Raw genomic sequence first — 19962 nt, forward strand, 5'->3', positions numbered from 1 at the left:
AAAAACTGCAACATGACACACACAGTAAACAATGGTCAGCAAACGCATTTTACACTCCTGTGCTTAATCACAGATAATGATTAAGCACAAGAGTACGGAACGCATTTGCGGACCATTGTGTACCATATGTCACGTTGCAGTTTTTATGGATTTGAAATAAAGTAGTCATTTTTATTCCTGGAAGTGCCGCCAGCTCTTTCCTTTCTACGAACCCCCAAGGACCCTCGAGCCTTTACGGCCTCTTGACTATGCATATCTGTTGCTGCTACATTCTCTCTCAGGGGGTTTTGTTTAAATGTATATTATATATATATATATATATATATATATATACACACACACACACACACACAGTATCTCACAAAAGTGAGTACACCACTCACATTTTTGTAAATATTTTATTATATCTTTTTATGTGACAACACTGAAGAAATTACACTTTGCTACAATGTGAAGTAGTGAGTGTATAGCTTGTATAACAGTGTGAATTTGCTGTCCCCTGAAAATAACTAAACCCACAGCCATTAATGTCAAAACCGCTGGCAACAAAAGTGAGTACACCCCTAAGTTTAAATGTCCAAATTGGGCCCAAAGTGTCAATATTTTGTGTGGCTACCATTATTTTCCAGCAATGCCTTTACTCTCCTGGGCATGGAGTTCACCAAAGCTTCACAGGTTGCCACTGGAGCCCTATTCCACTCCTTCATGATGACATCACAGAGCTGGTGGATATTAGAGGCCTTGCTCTCCTCCACCTTCCGTTTGAGGATACCCCACAAATGCTCAATAGGGTTTAGGTCTGGAAACATGCTTGGCCAGTCCATCACCTTTACCTTCAGCTTCTTTAGCAAGGCAGTTATCGTCTTGGAGGGGTGTTTTGGGTCTTTATCATGCTGGAATAATGCCCTGCGGTCCAGTCTCCGAAGGGAGTGGATCATGCTCTGCTTCAGTATGTCACAGTACATGCTGGTATTCATGGTGCCTTCAATGAACTGTAGTTCCCCGAGTGCCAGCAGCACTCATACAGCCCCAGACACTCCCACCACCATGCTTGACTGTAGGCAAGACATGCTCGTCTTTGTACTCCTCATCTGGTTGCTGCCACACACACTTGACACCATCTGAACCAAATACGTTTATCTTGGTCTCATCAGACCACAAGACATGGTTCCAGTAATCCATGTACTTCGTCTGCTTGTCTTCAGCAAACTGTTTGCGGGCTTTCTTGTGCATCATCTTTAGAGGAGGCTTCCTTCTGGGACAACAGCCATGCAGACCAATTTGATGCAGTGTGTAGCATATGGTCTGAGCATTGACCGGCTGACCCCCCCGCCCCTTCAACCTCTGCAGCAATGCTGGCAGCACCCATACTTCTATTTTCCAAAGACAACCTCTGGATAGGACGCTGAGCATGTGCACTTCTTTGGTTGACCATGGCGAGGCCTTTTCTGAGTGTAACCTGTCCTGTTAAACTGCCGTATGGTCTTGGCCACCATGCTGCAGCTCAGTTTCAGGGTCTTAGCAATCTTCTTATAGACTAGGCCATCTTTATGTAGAGCAAGAATTCTTTTTTTCAGATCCTCACAGAGTCCTTTGCTAGGAGGTGCCATGTTGAACTTCCAGTGAGCAGTATGAGAAAGTGAGAGCTATAATACAAAATTTAACACACCTACAACCTTGTAACACTAACGAGTCACATGACACCAGGGAGGGAAAATGGCTAATTGGGCCCAATTTGGGCATTTTCACTTAAGGGTGTACTTACTTCTTGTTGCCAGCGGTTTAGACATTATTGGTCGTGTGCTGAGTTATTTTGAGGGGATAACAAATTTGCACTTTTAAACGAGCTTTACTTTGTAGCAAAGTGTCATTTCGTCAGTGTTGTCACATGAAAAGTTATAAAAAAAATATTTACAAAAATGTGAGGGGTGTACTTTTGTGAGTATATATATATATATATATATATATATATATATATATATATATATATATATATATATATATATATATATATATATATAACATTTTTGCCTTCTCTTGCAAGCTTGCAATTGTCAAAGCTAGCCACTGCGTGGGCAGGCCTTTTGCATGTTAAGTTCTTGTTAAAAACGGAATAAATACTATTGAAACAGAAAAAGAGAAGAACAAAATGGTAAATAGACTGTTAGGCCACTTGCACATGGGAGTAAAAAAAACAGAGGATTTTTTATTGGTTTGAAACTAAATCCATTGTGGTCTATGGAACCATGAACACAGTTGAGTAAAAATCAGTAATACAGTGTTAAGTACAGAGCAGTAAAACAAAAATAGAAAATTTTACATTTGAGTGCAGTAACTTACTCACATATTCACATCTTTATTCACTTTTATTTAACAGTACTCAGGTCTTTTACTCACAAACGTTGTCAACAAGTCTCCAAGTAAACATCGTAAATTATTATGCCAGTGTGCAACTGGCCACTTTCGGACCGCCCACCGCATATATACTGCGGCAGGGCGGCCGGGCTGCGCAAAATCAGGTATAGGTACGTGATTTTGTGCACGGGCTCTCGGGGGGCACGCAGGCGCCATCGGAGTGCCGCTTCCGCTGTGATTAGACAATCAGCGGGTCTGGCGGCCGTCATGGCCCATGGCCACTCGCGATCGTGCAGGAGAATGACAGAATGGCTGTCTGCCTATGTAAACAAGGCAGACGGCTGTTCTGTCACTGGGGAAGAGTGAGATCTTGTGTTTCAGCTAAGCTGAAACAGAGATCTCTCTTTTCCTCTAGCATATCCATCCCCCCACACAGTTAGAAAGCACTCCCTAGGAGCACATTTAACACCTTGATTACTCCTTGTGTTAACCCCTTCTCTGCCAGTGTAATTTATACAGTAACAGTGCATTTTTTTTAGCGCTGATCACTGTATTGGTGTCACTGGTCCCCAAGTAGTGTCACTTAGTGTCAGATTTGTCTGTCGCAATCCCACTAAAAATTGCAGATCCCTGCCAATACTAGTAAAAAACAATAATAAAAAAATAAAATAAAAATGCCATAAATCTATCCCATAGTTTGTAGACGCTATAACTTGTGCGCAAACAAATCAAAATACACTTATTAGGAATTTTTTTTACCAAAAATGTGTGGCAGAATACATATTGGCCTAAATTGATGAAAACATTTGATTTTTCACATTTTTTTTTTATTAGATATGTTTTTTTTAGCAGAAAGTAAAAAAAATATTTTTTTTTTTGTTTTTTTTAAATCGCAGCAGTGCTCAAATACCACCAAAGGAAAGCTCTATTAGTGGGGGAAAAAAATACATCAATTTTATTTGGGTATGGCGTTGCACGACCGTGCAATTGTCAGTTAAAGGATTGCAGTGACGTATAAAAATGAAGTGGTTAATATATAAAAAAAAAAAAAAAAAAAAGATAACATTTTCTATTTTTCACAAAATCAGTATCAACTCATCTAAGTAAAACAGGAAAAATTGCAAACTGTGTTTTTTACTTTCTGATCCTGAAAAAAGCAAGCGTAATTTAAAAATTGCCACCATCCAAGAGATTTGGTATATAAACAGGACACTGCTGACTCCAAACACACAAATCCACAGAAGCAAACATTAATGGTCCTCGGTCACAAGTTATTGGGCAGTTGTCAGATGTATAGCAAGCAGTATTTGTATTGCTGATGTTTAATTTTTCCTTCTACACACAAATCCTTGATTGGGGCAGCCCTTTTCAACCGGGGTGCCTTCAGGTTTCTTTATGGGTGCCTTGGGAAAAAGCCTAAAATATTGCTTGCACGCAAAGCCACCGGTTTTTATTCCAGCTGCCAATGTCCTAACAACCGTCATCATCAGTTGATAAAAAGGATGTCGGGTGCCTGCACAGCCTTGTTTGAACCTCCCCTGCCCCACTTCATCAGCTCTGGGGTCACATTAGCTGAACTAAGGAGAGAAACGCTGCAATAAAAATACTAGCCAGCATCAGCGTGCAAAGGTGTGTTTGCTTTTGGAAGAAACGTCTCCTCTAATGTTGGGTGTCCTACGTGTGTGGATGTTGCTGTAGAATGTAAAAATCTTTGTTTAGTTTATTACATTTTAGAATGGGGTGCCTTATAACTTTAAATGTGCCTTGACTTAAAAAAAAAAAAGGTTGAGAAACGCTGAATTGGGGGATGGAGACAAGATTTCTGCTGCACCGCTGCAAGCAATACCTGGCACTATAACTCATCTCTTATGCGGGTTAGTATTAGCATAGATTGACAGTCTGTTAATGGAATATAACAAAAAATAAATAAAAAATGCAAAAGCTGCTACTACTTACAAATTTGCAGGGATAGGGCAGGACCCGGTTAATAAAATAAGCTAGCTATGTAATTATATTTTTAATTTAAAATATAAACTAAAGGCAAAACTTGTTTTCGTGTTTGAAAGGGTGTAGAAGGATTAGAACACTTGTCAGTTTTTATTGCTTTTGACAGGGACTATACTCTCCCTTACTCTATCCATAATGAAAAAAAGGTTTTCCTTTAGTTCTACTTTAAATCTCAACTGAAATCTCACGCTTTATTTTTGTCATGTCCGGATATACATAGTTACATAGTAGGGGAGGTTGAATAAAGACAATAGTCCATCCAGTTCAACCTGTGTAGGTGTGTGTAGCTGTAATCATCTCACATAGCCCTGAATGTTCTGATCCTTGAGATGTAAGTCTAAGAGTCTTTTGAAAGCCACCATACTACCTGCAGAAACCACCTCTTGTGGTAGAGAATTCCACAATATTGTAGCCCTAACAGTAAAGAACCCCCCACGTTGCCTGAGGTTAAAATGCTTCTCCTCTAATCGCATTGTATGCCCTCGAGTCCTCATGCAATCCCTTCGACTGAACAGCTTTTTTTCTAAGCTGAGATCCCCATTGAGATATTTAAAAATTGCTATCATGTCCCCCCTCAGGCGTCTCTTCTCCAGGGAGAATAAATCAAGCGATTGCAGACGCTCTTCATAAATAAGGTCCTCCAATCCCCTAATTAGTTTAGTTGCCCTTCTCTGGACTCTCTCCAGCTCCAACACATCCTCCTGAGGACTGACGACCAGAACTGGACAGATTACTCCAGATGCGGTCGGACCAGAGTTTTATAAAGTGGAAGGATTATAGTCTTATCTCTGGAATACATCCCTTTCTTTATGCATGCTAATATTCTGCTGGCTTTGGCAGCTGCCGCTTGACATTGCATGCTATTGCCTAGTCTATCATCAACCAAGACTCCCAGATCCTTCTCCATTTATGATTCCACCAAGGGTTCCCCTCCTAACGTGTATTGTGCTTTTATGTTTCTAGTCCCCAAGTGCAAAACCTTACACTTCTCCACATTAAACCTCATTTGCCAAGTCGTTGCCCACTCCGTTATTTTGTCCAGGTCATTCTGTAGGATATCTGCTTCATGCTGTGCAGTTATTGCCCTGGCCAATTTTGTGTCATCTGCAAAAACTGATATCGAACTACTGATCCCATCCTTAATGCTGTTTATGAATAAATTGAACAAGGTTGGTCCCAGGACTGAGCCTTGGGGGACCCCGCTTACTACCTCAGACCAGTCTGAGTATGCGCTGTTTATTACCACCCTTTGGACACGCCCTTTTAGCCAGTTCTGTATCCAAGAGCAGACCCTGCTGTCGATACCTGCAGACCTTATTTTAGAAATTAAGCGCTTATGGGGAACTGTGTCAAACAGTATGTTATGATTTTTAACCAATTATCACTTTAAAAAAAATGCCCTACCACTCCAGTGCTCTATGCTGGCAGAGTTGGGTAAAGACCATATCCCTTACCACAAGTGTTCTTCTGCAGACCTACAGTACTATGGAAGACAGAGGGTGTTTTTGGCCATGTCTAAGATTATAGAGTGCACCGATGCCTGTTGGGAAAGTGGAGGTTTCTATGCATAATGGATTTCTATCTTGATGTATTCATTTGTGATCTGGAATCATATAAGAAGAGGACACTCCAGAGAGGATTTTACAAAAGCACTTTCATACCTTATAAGTAATCTTGAGGGTCGATTGTGACAGTGAGCTGCTTCACTATGAGATTAATCGCTGGGTGTTTTTGATTTACACTGTGGATTTATAGATGTTTTATGTACTATACTTTTTGGATGAATGTTTTGTATACTTTTTGGTATGATATACACGGATATACTATTCACATGTTTATAGCTGCATGGGTTTAACCACTTCTGGACCGGAAGAATTTCCCCCTTAATGACCAGGCCATATTTTGCGATTCCACACTGTGTTACTTTAACGAATAATTGCGCGGTCGTGCGACGCAGTACCTAAATAAAATTCATGTCTTTTTTTTCCCCACAAATAGAGCTTTCTTTTGGTGGTATTTTATCACCTGTGTGATTTTTATTAATGGGCGCTATAAAAAAAAAAAAGCAACAATTCTGGAAAAAAAAAAACAATATTTTTCACATTCTGCTAAATAACATTGCCAAAAAAAAATTTAAAATCAAAATTTAACATTTTAGGCCAATTTGTTTTCCGCTACATATTTTTGGTAAAAAAAAATTGCAATAAGCGTATTTTGATTGGTTAGCGCAAAAGTTATTGCGTCTACTAACTACCAGAAAGACTTATTTATTTATTTCAGGTACTTGTATAGCGCTGTCAATTTACGCAGCGCTTTACATATACATTGCACATTCACATCAGTCCCTGCCCTCAAGGAGCTTACAATCTAAGGTCCCTAACTCACATTCATACACAGTATGGCCAATTTTATACAGGATCCGAATAACCTACCAGCATGTCTTTGGAGTGTGGGAGGAAACCGGAGTACCCGGGGGAAACCCATGCAGGCACAGGGAGAACATGCAAACTCCAGGCAGATAGTGTCATGGTTGGGATTCAAACCATGTCATTTTTATTGTTTTTTTACTAGTAATGGTGGCGATCTGTGATTTTTTGCGGGACTGCGACATTGCAGTGGACAGATCGGACCCCTGACTGACATTTTTGACACTTTTGGAGGGACCAGTGACATTTCTACAGTAATCAGTGCTAAAAATATGCACTGTTACTGTAATAATGACACTGGCAGGCAAGGGGTTAAATTTGTACCTAGGGTAGAGGGGTGTGTTTCTAACTGTGGGGGGGGGGGGGGTGTGGCTTGTGGAATGACCATAGATACATGTGATCCTATATAGAAGGATCACAGGGGCTCTATGATCATTCCAGGGAGAAGAACAGTCAGCGGTGTTTACAACAGCTGCCAGTCCTTCTCTCTCAGCGGGGAACGATCGCAAGTGTCAGCCTGCAATCAGAGCTGCCTGACCCGTGCATCGGCATCCCCGCTGATGAGTGGGGGGCGAGAGTGCGCCAGCGATGGCACGCGCTCGCCCCTAGCTGCAGGCGAGCGACCGACGTAGCCCTACGTCAGTTTTCCTGGGAGAGCCACACTGCCGCAGTAAATACACAGTGTGTGGTCGGCAACCGGTTAAGCAGACATTCCTTTGCTATTGATTTGGCAAGACTGTAAAAATTTAGATTGTTAGAAAAAGTCCATCTGTGTTGGCGCCTTTCATTTTTATTCTCGTCTGTGTCCCTGCTTTGATGACCCCCTCTCTTCATTTGTTCTGTTGAGGATTATCACAAGGAGAGCAAATTATAGTCATGGCCAAAAATATTGGCACTCCCGCATTTCTTTCAGATAATGCACCACTTCGCCCAGAAAATTGCAATTACAAATTTTTAGGCATTCTCATGTTTATTTCTTTTGTTTGCATTGGTATGGCACAAAAATCCAAATCTGACACATTCCAAGCACAGCTCAGAAAATGAACTGGACAAAATTATTGGCACTCTCAATTAAATATTTGGTGGCACATCCCTTGGAAAAAATACCTGAAACCAATCGCTTCCTGTAACCATCAAGGAGTTTCTTACACCTCTCTACTGGAATTTTGGACCACTCTTCTTTCACCAACTGCTCTAGATCTCTCAGATCCAAACAGGCTCCTTTTCCCAGCTGTTGTTTTGAGATCTCTCCACAAGTGCCCTATGGTATATAGATCTGGGCTCATAGCTGGCCAGTTCATTTCTCTCCAGCTCTTTGTCTTAAACCATTTCTGGGTGCTTTTTGACATGTGCTTTGGGTCATTGTCCTGCTGTAAGAGCCACAACCTCTGACGGAGACCCAACTTTGTGACACTGGGCCATACATTGCACCCCAGAATTCTTTGGTATTCTTCAGATTTCGAAATGCCATTCACTTGGTCAAGACATCCAGCGCCTGAAGCAGCAAATCAACCCCAAAACATCAGTGAACCTCCAACATGTTTGACTGTATTCTTTTCTTCAAAGGGCCCATTTATTTTTCTGAAAACAGTAGAATCCTGGGCTTTACCAAAAAAGCTGTAATTTTGTTTCATCTTTCCACAGCACATTCTCTCAAATGGATTTTGGCTTCCTCAGGTAAGTTTTGGAAAACTGCAATCTGGCTTTTTTATGTTTCTGTGTCAGCAGTGGGGTCCTTCTGGGTCTCCTACAATAGCGTCCCTTTTCATTCAGATGGCGACAAAGTACGAGCTGACACAGTTGTACCTTGTGCCTGAAAGTCAGCTTGAATGTGTCTGGAAGTTGATTGAGGTTCTTTATCCACCATTCGAACAATCCTTTGTTGCAGTATTTAATCAATTTTTCCCTCTTTCGTCCACGTGCAAGGAGATTAGCTACAGTGCCATGGGCTGTAAACTTCTTGACAATGTTGTCCACAGTGGAAACTGGAACAAAAGATCTCTGGAGATGGACTTGTAACCTTGAGATTGTCCATGCTTTTCCACATTTTTTGTTCTTAAATGCTCAGACAATTCTTGCTTCTCTGTGGCACACAGAGACACAACAGAAAGGTTGAGTACATTTTTCTCCATTTTACCTGGTTGCCGGTGTAATTTCTATATTGTCAGCACCTGTTTAATTACAAATTTCAGGAGCATCACAAACTTGGAATGCAATTATTTCTTAAAATTTTGAGAAGGTGCCAATAAATTTGTCCAGTCCATTTTTGGAGTTTTGTGTGAAACGTGTCAGTTTTGGCTTTTTGTTGCTCCACTTTTTTGTGTCATACCAATACAAACAAAAGAAATAAACATGAGAATGCCTATACATTTCTAATTGCAACAATTTTCTGGGCAAAGTGGTGCATTATCTGACAGAAATGCAGGGGTACCAATATTTTTGGCCATAACTGAATGTAAAATGCAAAATGATAAATTGTCACAAACCAGTAGGGAAGGGGAAAACTTTCAACGGTAACACCTGTATCTATAGCAAGGGTCTAAAAGGGGATCTCCCATACACTGGAGAGGAAATCTACTGAACCTTAAACAACAAAAAAGGAAAAACTGGTAGGGGGTTGAACTATTACTTACTCTAGTTTAAAACTTAAGACAAAAAAAATACATTTACAGAAATAAGTGCATAAGGCTTCCTTCTTACACAAGGAAATGAATGCCAATTTTGTTGTGTTGTCAATACTGTACAGCCCATTTTGCTGGACTGCAAGAAAAACAATGTAAAGCCTTCCAAACATGTAAGAGAATCCACACCTTTTAAGTACAAAGTTTCCATTGTGCGATCATAACACTTAAATGAGAGGTGGACAGAAACAGAAAAAAAGAAATGACTCATTTTTTAAATTATTAAAGTTAAAATATTCCCTAATGTTACTTCAGTCTGTATAGACCAAACTAATCAGTACTCAAAAAGCAGTCAGAAATTCCATTTATGCATTAGTAAAATGCAGCAACAATGTGGAAGGTAAGAGGCCCTTGTATGATTTTCATTGTACAAATGCCAAAGTTACAAATATGGAAACTGTGTGGTCTGTTCTGGGGAAGTGGTCTCTGCGTTATTTTCAGACTAAACTAATGTTGTTCTTGCTGTCAATGTAGCTGCAGTACAACCCTCCCTAAATATACATTTGTGACTCTGTGGCTCTGCATAGAAACCAATTAGCTTCCAGGTTTTATTATCAAAGCTTAAGGGGCCTTTCACACGAGCGTGCGCCTGGCGGACTCCGTTTTGCTCAGCGGGGTTCGATCCACTGATCCCCACTGAGCAGGCGGATGGACAGGTCCGTCTCCGCTTACTTTGCAGAGACGGAGCTGTCAGATCCCTGCTCTCCTCTATGGGAGATCGGATGAAAACGGACCACCTGCCTGTTTTCATTTGATCCTATCCGATCCAATCCTCTATATGGATAGAAAATAGGGTTTCCATCCATCTGGATTTCACTGACAGGATCGGATCGGATAGCAGCGGAGATGTCTCCGCTGACATCCGCTGCCCCATATGGCTGCATGGAGCTTCCGATCAGGTCCACCTGAAAAACTGACAGGCGGACCTGATCGGAAAGCCCGTGTGAAAGGGGCCTAATTGAACAAGCTGAACCTAGAAGCTGTTTGGCTACCACCCACAGCTGCACAAGGTTTTGCACTCTCCAGTTCTAGTAAACTCTGTGGTTTTAAGGATTCAGCTTTAAATTAAATAATAAATGCACATTTTTTTGACTTATCGTAAAATCCATTTCTCTGATGTTCATTGATGGACACAGCTTCAGATCTTCATAACTGTTGGATTATACTGCCCCCTACAGAAGGAGGACACTAGGCAAAAAAAAAGTCTGGCTACGCCCATAGGCAGTCCCAGGGGGTATACTCCCTCTCTCTGCTATAGTTCAGTTACAAGCAGTGTCAGAATAATTACAACCCCACAGAGCAGTGGGTGCTGTGTCCGTCAATGAACATCAGAGAAATGGATTTTACAGTAAGTCAAAAATCCCATTATCTGTTTCGTTCATTGATGGACACAGCTTCAGATCTTCATAACCTTTAGGACTTTCCAAAACAGTGTTAAACATGAGGGGTGGGAACAGCAAAAGAATTCCCAAGGCTAAACAGTAACAGGGGCTCAACCAAAACAACTGGAGCCAACCTCAAAAAAAAATACACCTTCGAAGAGGATCAGGTCCTCTCAACAGCAGCCTGCAAAACCTTGCAGCCAAAATAAACATCCGCAGATGCCAACACATCCAGTTTATAAAACTTTGTGAAAGTGTCACTGACGCCTGATGATGGAAAGCACCCTTGATGGAATAGGCCTGTATCACTGTCTGTCTGATGCATCTGGAAATCACAGAGGAGCAGAAAAACCTTTACAAGGCCAATCCGTGAGCACAAGGAGAGAGTCTGACTTCCTGAAAGACTCCGTAGCTGCTAGGTAAACCCCAATTGCCCTGTCAAAATCCAAGGCAATTTGTTTAGGCCTAGGACACAGGGAAGGCAAAACAATGTTTTCATTCAAATGAAAAGCAGAGACAACCTTTGGAAGTAACGACGGACAGGGGTGCAGAACCACCTTATCTCCAAGAATCACCAGGTAAGGTGAACGACAGGATAACGCCGCCAGTTCCAACACCCTGCGCTCAGAGGTGATAGCTACCAAAAAGACCACCTTCTGGGACAGCGTAAGCAGGGGAATCTCCCGAAGATTCTTAAAGGGAGTCTTCTGGAGGACCGAAAGCACCAAATTAAAATCCCACGGTGGCGACGGAGCCCGCACTGGAGGAACCAAATGTCAGACATCCTTAAGAAAGGTACGCACCAGGGAGTGTGTGGCCAAAGGTTGTTGGAAGAAGACACCAAAGCCGACACCTGGCCCTTCATGGTACTCAAGGCCAATTTCTGTTCAACCACCACCCCCCCCCCCCCCTCATTGCAGGAAGCTCAAGGTGCGAGCCACAGAGAAGGAGCGAGGATGAACCCAAAGAGACTCACACCACGCAATGTACGTCTTCTACGTATGACGGTAGATCCTCCTAGAAGTATATTTCTAAGCTTTTAACAGTGTAGGAATCACCCACTCAAATAAACATCTATCCTTCAGCACCTGGCGCTCAACAGCCAAGCTGTTAAAGCCAGCAACTGTAAAAGGAGGATGGAAGATCAGTACTTGGGACAGCCGATCCTCCCTGAGAGGAAGCCCCCAAGGAGCATCAGTGACCAGCTGTGCCCGATCGGCGTACTAAGACCGGCCTGGTCAGTCTGGACGGAATCCCTTCTGCTTTTAACCTGAACAGGAACAGCGGTGACCAGCCGCACCAGATTGGAGTACCAAGCCCGGCGAGGCCAGTCCGGAGCCACTAAGATAACCCTAATCCCTTCTGCCTCGATCCTGCGTAGAAGTCTTGGCAGAAGCTTGAGAGGAGGGAAGGCGTACATCAGACAATACTGACTCCACGGGGGCCACTAGCACGTCTGTGGCATCAGCCAGAGGATCCTATGACTTAGCCAAAAACCTCTGCAGTCTTCTTTTGAGCCAAGACGCCAACAGATCCACCTCGAGGGTGCCCCCTGGAGACACATCTGATGAAACACCTCCGGATGAAGGAACCACTCCCCTTGGTCCAGCGACTGCGGACTAAGGTAATTCGCCTGCAAGTTTTCCAGCCCAGGAATGTATACAGCAGAGAGGGCTGGAACAAACCGTTCTGCCGACCTTAGAATGACGGCTACCTACAGAGCCGCCAGGACACTTCTTGTGCCCCCTTGGTGATGGACATAAACTACGGCCGTGGCATTATCCGACTGAATGCGCACTGGGCATCCCTGAGGACGATCCGTTCAATGGTCCAGGAACAGTCTGATTGCTCGGAATTCCAAGACATTGGTAGTCTGGACTCTTCCAGCATCCAGATCCCCTGAGCAGAATGCTTGCCGAGGACGCTTACCCAGCCAGACAGGCTGGCATCTTTGGTGACCACTGTCCAATACAAGGGGGAGGGTTTGCCCAGCCGAAGTGCCGGAGAAAGAAGCTATCATATCAAGGATTCCTTCGTTCCCCGACTCAGCCAGTTCTGATTGTCCAGAGACTGCAGAGTCTTGTCGAATTTGGCCATAATTTCCCTTTGCAGAGACCTCATATGGAACTGTGCAAACGGAACCGCCTTGAAGGTAGACACCATCAGGCCCAGCACCCGCATGCAAGTCCGGATGGAAGACCATATGTTGGATAGCAGGGGATGAATTGCTGCCTGCAATTTCTGGAGTTTGTCCAGAGGAAGGAGCACTCTGGCTAAGGGTCAGACCCAGATAGTCCAGCTTTGTGGAAGCAGGGCAGACTTCTGAAAATTCTAAATCCAGCCGAACTCCCGCAGTTTGTATTGTGATCTCCAGGTTTTCCACCAGAGCAGAAGGAGACTCCACCTGCAGGAGGAGATCGTCCAAATAGCCCAGTACCGCGATCCCCTGTTGGCGTAGCAAAGCTAACACTTTTGTGAAGACTCGAGGAGCAGAGGTGAGACCAAAGGGTAACACCACAAACTGATCATGCTCCTCTCCTACGGTAAAGCAGAGAAAGCGCTGGTGATTGGCACATAATGGAATGTGAAGGTAAGCATCCTTGATGTCGGTAAGGACGAGGAAATCCTCCTGACCCAGAGATGCCACCACCGTGTGAATGGACTCCATTCTGAACTTCTGCACCTGCACAAAGCAGTTCAGCGCCTTGAGGTCTAGGATTGGACGCACTTTGCCTTCCTTCCTGGGAACTGTAAACAGATTTGAGTAAGAACCCTGAAAATGTTCAGAAGTCAGAACCGGGACGATCAACTCTTGATGTAACAAGTTTTGTAAGCGATTCAGGGACAGGCGCAAGTTGGAAGGAAAGAACCTTGCCGGGGGCCAAGAGCGAAACTTGATCTTGTACCCGGACCGAATGACGTTGTGGACCCACTTGTCTTGTACCAGTCGGCCAGGAAGACTCCCACCCCATATACAGGTGAGGGTGCACCTTCATGCTGAAGGAGCCTTGTCTGTGGGTCTGGAAAAGCCTGCTCTTGGTTTGCCGGACCAGGTACATTTGGATCCTCCAGAGGAGGTCCTGAAAGGCTTCGAGCCCCTGTCAGTTGACCCTAAGGGATGAAAAAAAACTTCTTATGGAGGGGAAAAGTAAGGCCCACGTTTATGACGAGGTTCCTTGCCCTTAGTAGCCTGCGGAAGAAAGGTACTTTTCCCCCCTGTGAGATTTTTTATGAGGTCATCCAGGGTAGCTCCAAACAGGCGATCTCCTTGAAAGGGAAGATCAGTCAAGGCCTTTTTAGAAGTCTGGCCCACAGACCAGCATTTGAGCCAAAAGACACACCCGAAGGACCACAACAAAAAGTGGGAGCCGAGCCACTAGGGGAGCCGCATCCAAAGAAGCATCACAGATAAACTGCAGCCTCTGGACCAGCTGGTCCACCAGCTTAGTAAAGGCAGGGGGGAGCTGTTCTCCCTCCATGTCACGGCGTAAAAGCTTAGCCCACTCGGTCAGAGTTTGCGACACCGTGGCAATGTTGAATACCGGCCTCAGTGCCGAACCAGCCAAAGTGCACATATTGCGGGCCACAGCCTCCTCCTTCCTCCTTACTGTCACTTGGATCCCTAAAGGCCAGGGACTCTTCAACTGAAATCATGGTTGCCTTGTTCAATCTGGAAACCAGGGGGTCCACCACCGGTGGCACAGTCAACTACTTAAGAAGGGACTCCTCATAAGAGTAACGCCTAGTAAAGCGCTTAGGGACTCCGCGGGGACGCTTTGGTCGTCCCCACTCTTTAGCGAAAATTCTGACAAAATAGGTGGGGAAAGGAAACACCTTTGTCGCTCTGGATGGCTTGTGAGTGCCAAAGGGAACCTGCGCCTGCGTCGCAGCTGCATCCTCCATCTTCAAGGTCTCATGCACAGATAAAATTAGTTCTTCCACTAGCCCCTTTTCGTGCGCGGTTGCAGACGTGGAGTAATATTTCTCAGTAGCAGAGAATTCCAGGCCCGTGTTTGCAGACCCAGCAGAGTGACCCACGTTCGCGGCAGCTGAATCAGATTCAGGATCTGATGAGACAGATGAGGTAGGGGAAGGTGCTTTTTGGTAGCCCGTCGCCTGAAGACCACCTCCACCTGGGACACAAAGGACTCTAGGACTGCTGTCAGTGCATCGATGGGTGGTTGGGCCCCCGGAGATGTGCTCAAAAGACTCCATGAGTCACCAGGGGGACCCCACAAAAAGTGAACTATAAGGGACAACCCCCACTGCGCTGGCAGCACCAAGAGATCCTCAGCAGAGGGAGAGAACCCCACCAGACTCACCACCCAACAGAAACAGGCACCTGCAGCCACCAGGATAATCTGCACTCCACGCGCAGCAATCAGGAAGGGAAAGTATCCAAGATTCAGCACCAGGGGATGAGGAGGGGCATCTACTGCTGAAATCGCCACCCACAGGGCTCCACTGTCCTAGCTGCTATTTTCAATGGCAAACCACTGCAAAATGGCCGCTGGACTACACAAACATGTCCATGTGTATAGAAACAGGCTATAACAAAATGGCGGCCCTACACGGCAATACAAGGCTTACAGGAGGACCCAGGAGGGAACCCAGGCCTCAAGGACAGACCCAGGCAGCACGAGGGGGTCCTGGCAGGAGTCCCCATCAGGTAAAAACCATCCCCCCACGCACGCGCAGTGAATCAGTCGGTCGCTGGCGGTGCACCCCCCCCAGCCCCCATCGCTAGCATTGAGTCCTGCCTCCCCCCCCAGGAGGTGGACCAGAACACCCAAACACCCCCAACATATATGGAGGGGGAGTAGGATGTGAGACAAATGACAAGGGGGGGTGCCTGATGGGAACCCAGGGGTTCGACCGTCAAAAGGAAGAGCTCATGTCCATCCCAAAACCCTTCTCCAAGGGGGAGGGGGGGCAGTTACTTACCATACCAAGAACCAGACAGGCACCACTCCAGACAGAACCCCTCTCCATCTAAATGGGGGGGGGGAGCTGTCGGCCCGGAGGAACTCTGCCGAGACCCAGTCGTATGCGACCTCGTGAGGCGTTTAACTCGCAGGCCAGCCACCATCCGGTGGGGCTATGTTGCGGCGGAGCTGAGGTCTGCGCACGCTCGCTGGCAAAGGCTGGGATGACCACTGGATCTAGATTATCCAGCCCGTCACCCAGTCCGACAGTTGATTGCAGATCTCACAGGAAAAATCCAGTAAAAAAAAAAATTATCTAAAAAGAAAAAATTGCCATGGTACCGTCCATGGGCGTAGCCAGACTTTTTTTCTGCCTAGAGTACTACTCCTGTAGGGGAAAGTATAACCCAACGATTATGAAGTCCTGAAGCTGTGTCTGCCAATGAAAGAAAGAGAAAACTGGATTTTTGTCTTACCGTAAAATCCTTCTTTACGGTAAGACAACAGCTGTCACAGACACTCTGCAGGCTAAAGGGGCAGCATCCAGAGAAGCAGTGGCGTACCAATGGGGGGGGCGGGGGTGCGGCCCGCCCCGGGTGCCACTCACTGGGGGGTGTCAGCCGGTGTCCTGCCCGGTGTGTTCAGAGTCAGACAGATCCCGCAGTGTGAAGGCAGCTGCAGTGGCAGCTCCTTCAGTCCGTGCTGCTAGTGGGGGGCGGAGCCGTGGCGGGAAGAAGGGGGCGGAGCCGCGGCGGGAGGAAGGGGGCGGAGCCGCGGCGGGAAGAAGGGGGCGGAGCCGCGGCGGGAAGAAGGTGAGTGCCCATTGCAAAATTGTGTGCTGGATAGGAGGGGGATGGGGCTGCTGAATATAGAGGAATTCATCTTTCTCTATTCTTCCTGCTGAATAACTGATTCTCCTCCTCTCCCTCCTGCAGGAAGAATAGGGAAAGATCAATTCATCTATATGCAGCTGGCCCATCCCCCTCCTATACAACTTCTTTTGCTGGCCCCCCAAAGTTCTTAACCTCCTCCAGTGCTCCTAATCCCTCCCTCAGTGCTTTTAGCCCTCCCCCCAGTGCACTAGACCGCCCCTGTTCTTTAGCCCCCCCCCATGCTCTTCAACTCCCCACAGTGCTTTCTCCCTCCCCCAAGTACTCCCTGTCCCTCCCCAGTGCTCCCTGTCCCCCCCCCTGTGCTCTCCACCCCCTGGTTTTCCCTGCCCGCCCCCCAAGTGCTCCCTGTCCAACCCCCCAGTGCTCTCCACGCCCCCTGGTTTTCCTTGCCCGCCCCCCTAGTGCTCTCCACCTCCCTGATGTTCCCTACCCACCCCCCAAAGTGCTCCCTGTCCCCCCCAGTGCTCTCCACCCCCCTGATTTTCCCTGCAAACCCCCAAAGTGCTCCCTGTCCCCCCCAGTGCTCCACCCCCCTGATTTTCCCTGCCCGCCCCCAAAGTGCTCCCTGTCCCCCCCAGTGCTCTCCACCCCCCTGGTTTTCCCTGCTCGCCCCCCAAGTGCTCCCTGTCCCCCCCAGTGCAATCCACCCCCTGCACCTTCCAACCCCCCTACAATGCTTTCCAAACCCTCTCTTAATTCTCTCCAGCCCCCCCCCCCCCCCCACCGTGCCCTTCAGCACCTCCAGTGCTCTCTGCTTCGTCTGTGCTCTCCAGCCCCCCTAGTGCTCTTCTATCTTCTATCACATCCTCAGTCTCTAACCTTATTTTGTATCATGTCTGTAGTCTCTGACCATCTTCTGTATCATGTCCTCAGTCTCTGAGCATCTCCTGTATCATGTCTGTAGTCTCTGACCATCTCCTGTATCATGTCTGCAGTCTCTGACCATCTCCTGTATCATGTCTGTAGTCTCTGGCCATCTACTGTATCATGTCTTCAGTCTCTGATCATCTCCTGTATCATGTCCGCAGTCTCTGACCATCTCCTGTATCATGTCTGCAGTCTCTGACCATATCCTGTATCATGTCTGCAGTCTCTGACTATCTACTGTATCATGTCTTCAGTCTCTGACTATCTACTGTATCATGTCCTCAGTCTCTGACTATCTACTGTATCATGTCCTCAGTCTCTGACCATCATATCTCCTTTAGCAAGTCTCCAATCTCTTACTCAAACTTAAACACATTGCTTATATTAGCTATCTATCTATGCTGAAGGTAGGACTGTGCAGGGGAGGCAGAGAGTGCAAAAGGGGGAACTGTGATTAGAGAGATGGAGGGCAGACTGCAAGGGGCACTGGCCACTGCAGAGAAGCATCATAGATATACTGCTCCAGCTCCATCAGCTCAGGAGGATGCTGACCCTCTTCCAAATCCTGGCGCAGAAGCTTTGCCCTTTCCGTTAAGGTCTGGAAGACCAAGGTTATGGCAAACGCCCGACTCAAAATTGAACAGCAGAAAGAGGGAAGCATGCAAATCCGCAGGGACTCACCACCACCGGCTCAGGAGGGACCCCAAGCTGCCTGCTGTGCGGCAATCAGAGAGGAAGAGGAAACGCAGGCACTGCCACTAAATCATCGCTCTCCAGGCTACAAAAAAATGGCCATCGCATTGATTTTAATGGGGAGCTACCAAAACATGGCCACCGAGCTACACAAACATGACCGCTGAGCTCAATAGTGAGACTCCCGGGACCCCCCCAAGTCCCCGAACCCTCAGGTACATGCAGCCAACAAGGTGGGCCCTGGCAGAGACCCCCACCAGGACAGATTTCCCAGAAAATCGCTAACTAAGCAGCCGAGGATGCGCTCCCTCCCCCCTCCAGCCCCATTACCACTTAACCCCCCCCCCAAACATGTAAATAGTCTGGCCACCCCTGGTGGGGGGGGGGGGTATAGGGAGAGAGGTGAGGGTGTTTGTGCACGGGGACCCCACTAGCGGGGGCACCACTTGGGAAGGAAGGACACATGGGGGGGCCTACCAACCCGGGGAGGGGCCCGCGTCCACCCCCAGAAATCACCAGAGGAGAGGGCGGACACTACTCACCACACCTTTGAACCGATCAGGCACCACTCCGGTCAGACCACCGCACCATCTTGGAATGGGGGTGCTGTGGGCCAGAGGTGCACTGTGACAAAGGTCATGACCAGAGCTACAGTATGCGTCCTCGCGAGACGTTTAACTTGCCTGCCAGCCCCAGTCCAGTGGGTCTATGTCGTGGTCGACCAAGCACGAAACTGCGGGTCACACTCGCTGGCTGGACTGGGAAGACTAAGGATTTAGGATATCCAGTGCATTGCCCAGTCCAGCAGTTGATTGTAGTGCTCACTGGAACTAGTTCAGAAAATAAAAAAAAAATTTCCATTTAAAAAGGAAAAAATGCCAGGACCAGCATAACTAACTAGGTCCTTACTCCTGACTAGGCAGAACAAAACTGAAGTCCTATAGTAGGAAGTGGGAGTATACCCCCTAGGACTGCCCTGTGGGCGTAGTCGATTTTTTCCACCTAGTGTCCTACTCCTATGGAGAGCAGCATAACCCCAAGGGAACTTCTCCCTGTACTGCTGTCACACAGAGCTCAGATCGTTGAGTGACTGCAGGAGTGGGAACATGTTACATGTGCCACCCTAAAAACGGGTGGAATATGCAACATGTTCCCAAAGCCAAACATATCCTTTAAAGTGTGTCCACAATGATAAATATCTAAAGCTCTAAAACCCAACCTATGGCTTGAGGGCCAAATGCAGCCTTTTGGTACTTGTGCAGCCCTCGTACCCCAGAGGTCAATAGTGGGAACATTCAAATTTAAAGGGATTGCAAAAGCAGTAATCTCCTATAACATGTTCCCAGTCTATGTTAGTCTCCTGTAGCATGTCTGCAGCCTCCAATAACATCTGTAACATTATACACATTCTCTGACCACCTCCTGTGGAATGTCCACAAACAGTCTTTTATAGCATTACAAATGCTGAACATTAAGCATGGCCCTTTAGGGATGTCAGGGGCTGCAGTTGAGGCCCATCTATTATAAGTTGACAACCACTAATTTAAAGTAAGATTATAAAATAAAATAACATGAGGTGCTTTAATATACCTCGAGTTGGCCACACCCCGTGGACCCTTAAAAGTAAACCACCAAGTAGTAAAGGCAGGAGGGCATCCAAAGTTATGACAACTTCTATATTCTAGCATGTAAATACATTCTCAATAAACAGGATGCCTCAACGTGCGAAGACA

General features: G+C 46.3%; 1 protein-coding gene across 2 annotated transcripts in view; it reads right to left on the reverse strand.

Moving 5' to 3' along the window:
* The window catches only part of IRF2 (interferon regulatory factor 2), a 142243-nt gene that overhangs the window by 20557 nt on the left and 101724 nt on the right, over positions 1–19962 (reverse strand). The window lies entirely within an intron of this gene.

Source organism: Pelophylax lessonae, assembly GCF_965119305.1.
Source record: "Pelophylax lessonae genome assembly, chromosome: 1".
In the NCBI taxonomy this organism is placed as follows: domain Eukaryota; kingdom Metazoa; phylum Chordata; class Amphibia; order Anura; family Ranidae; genus Pelophylax; species Pelophylax lessonae.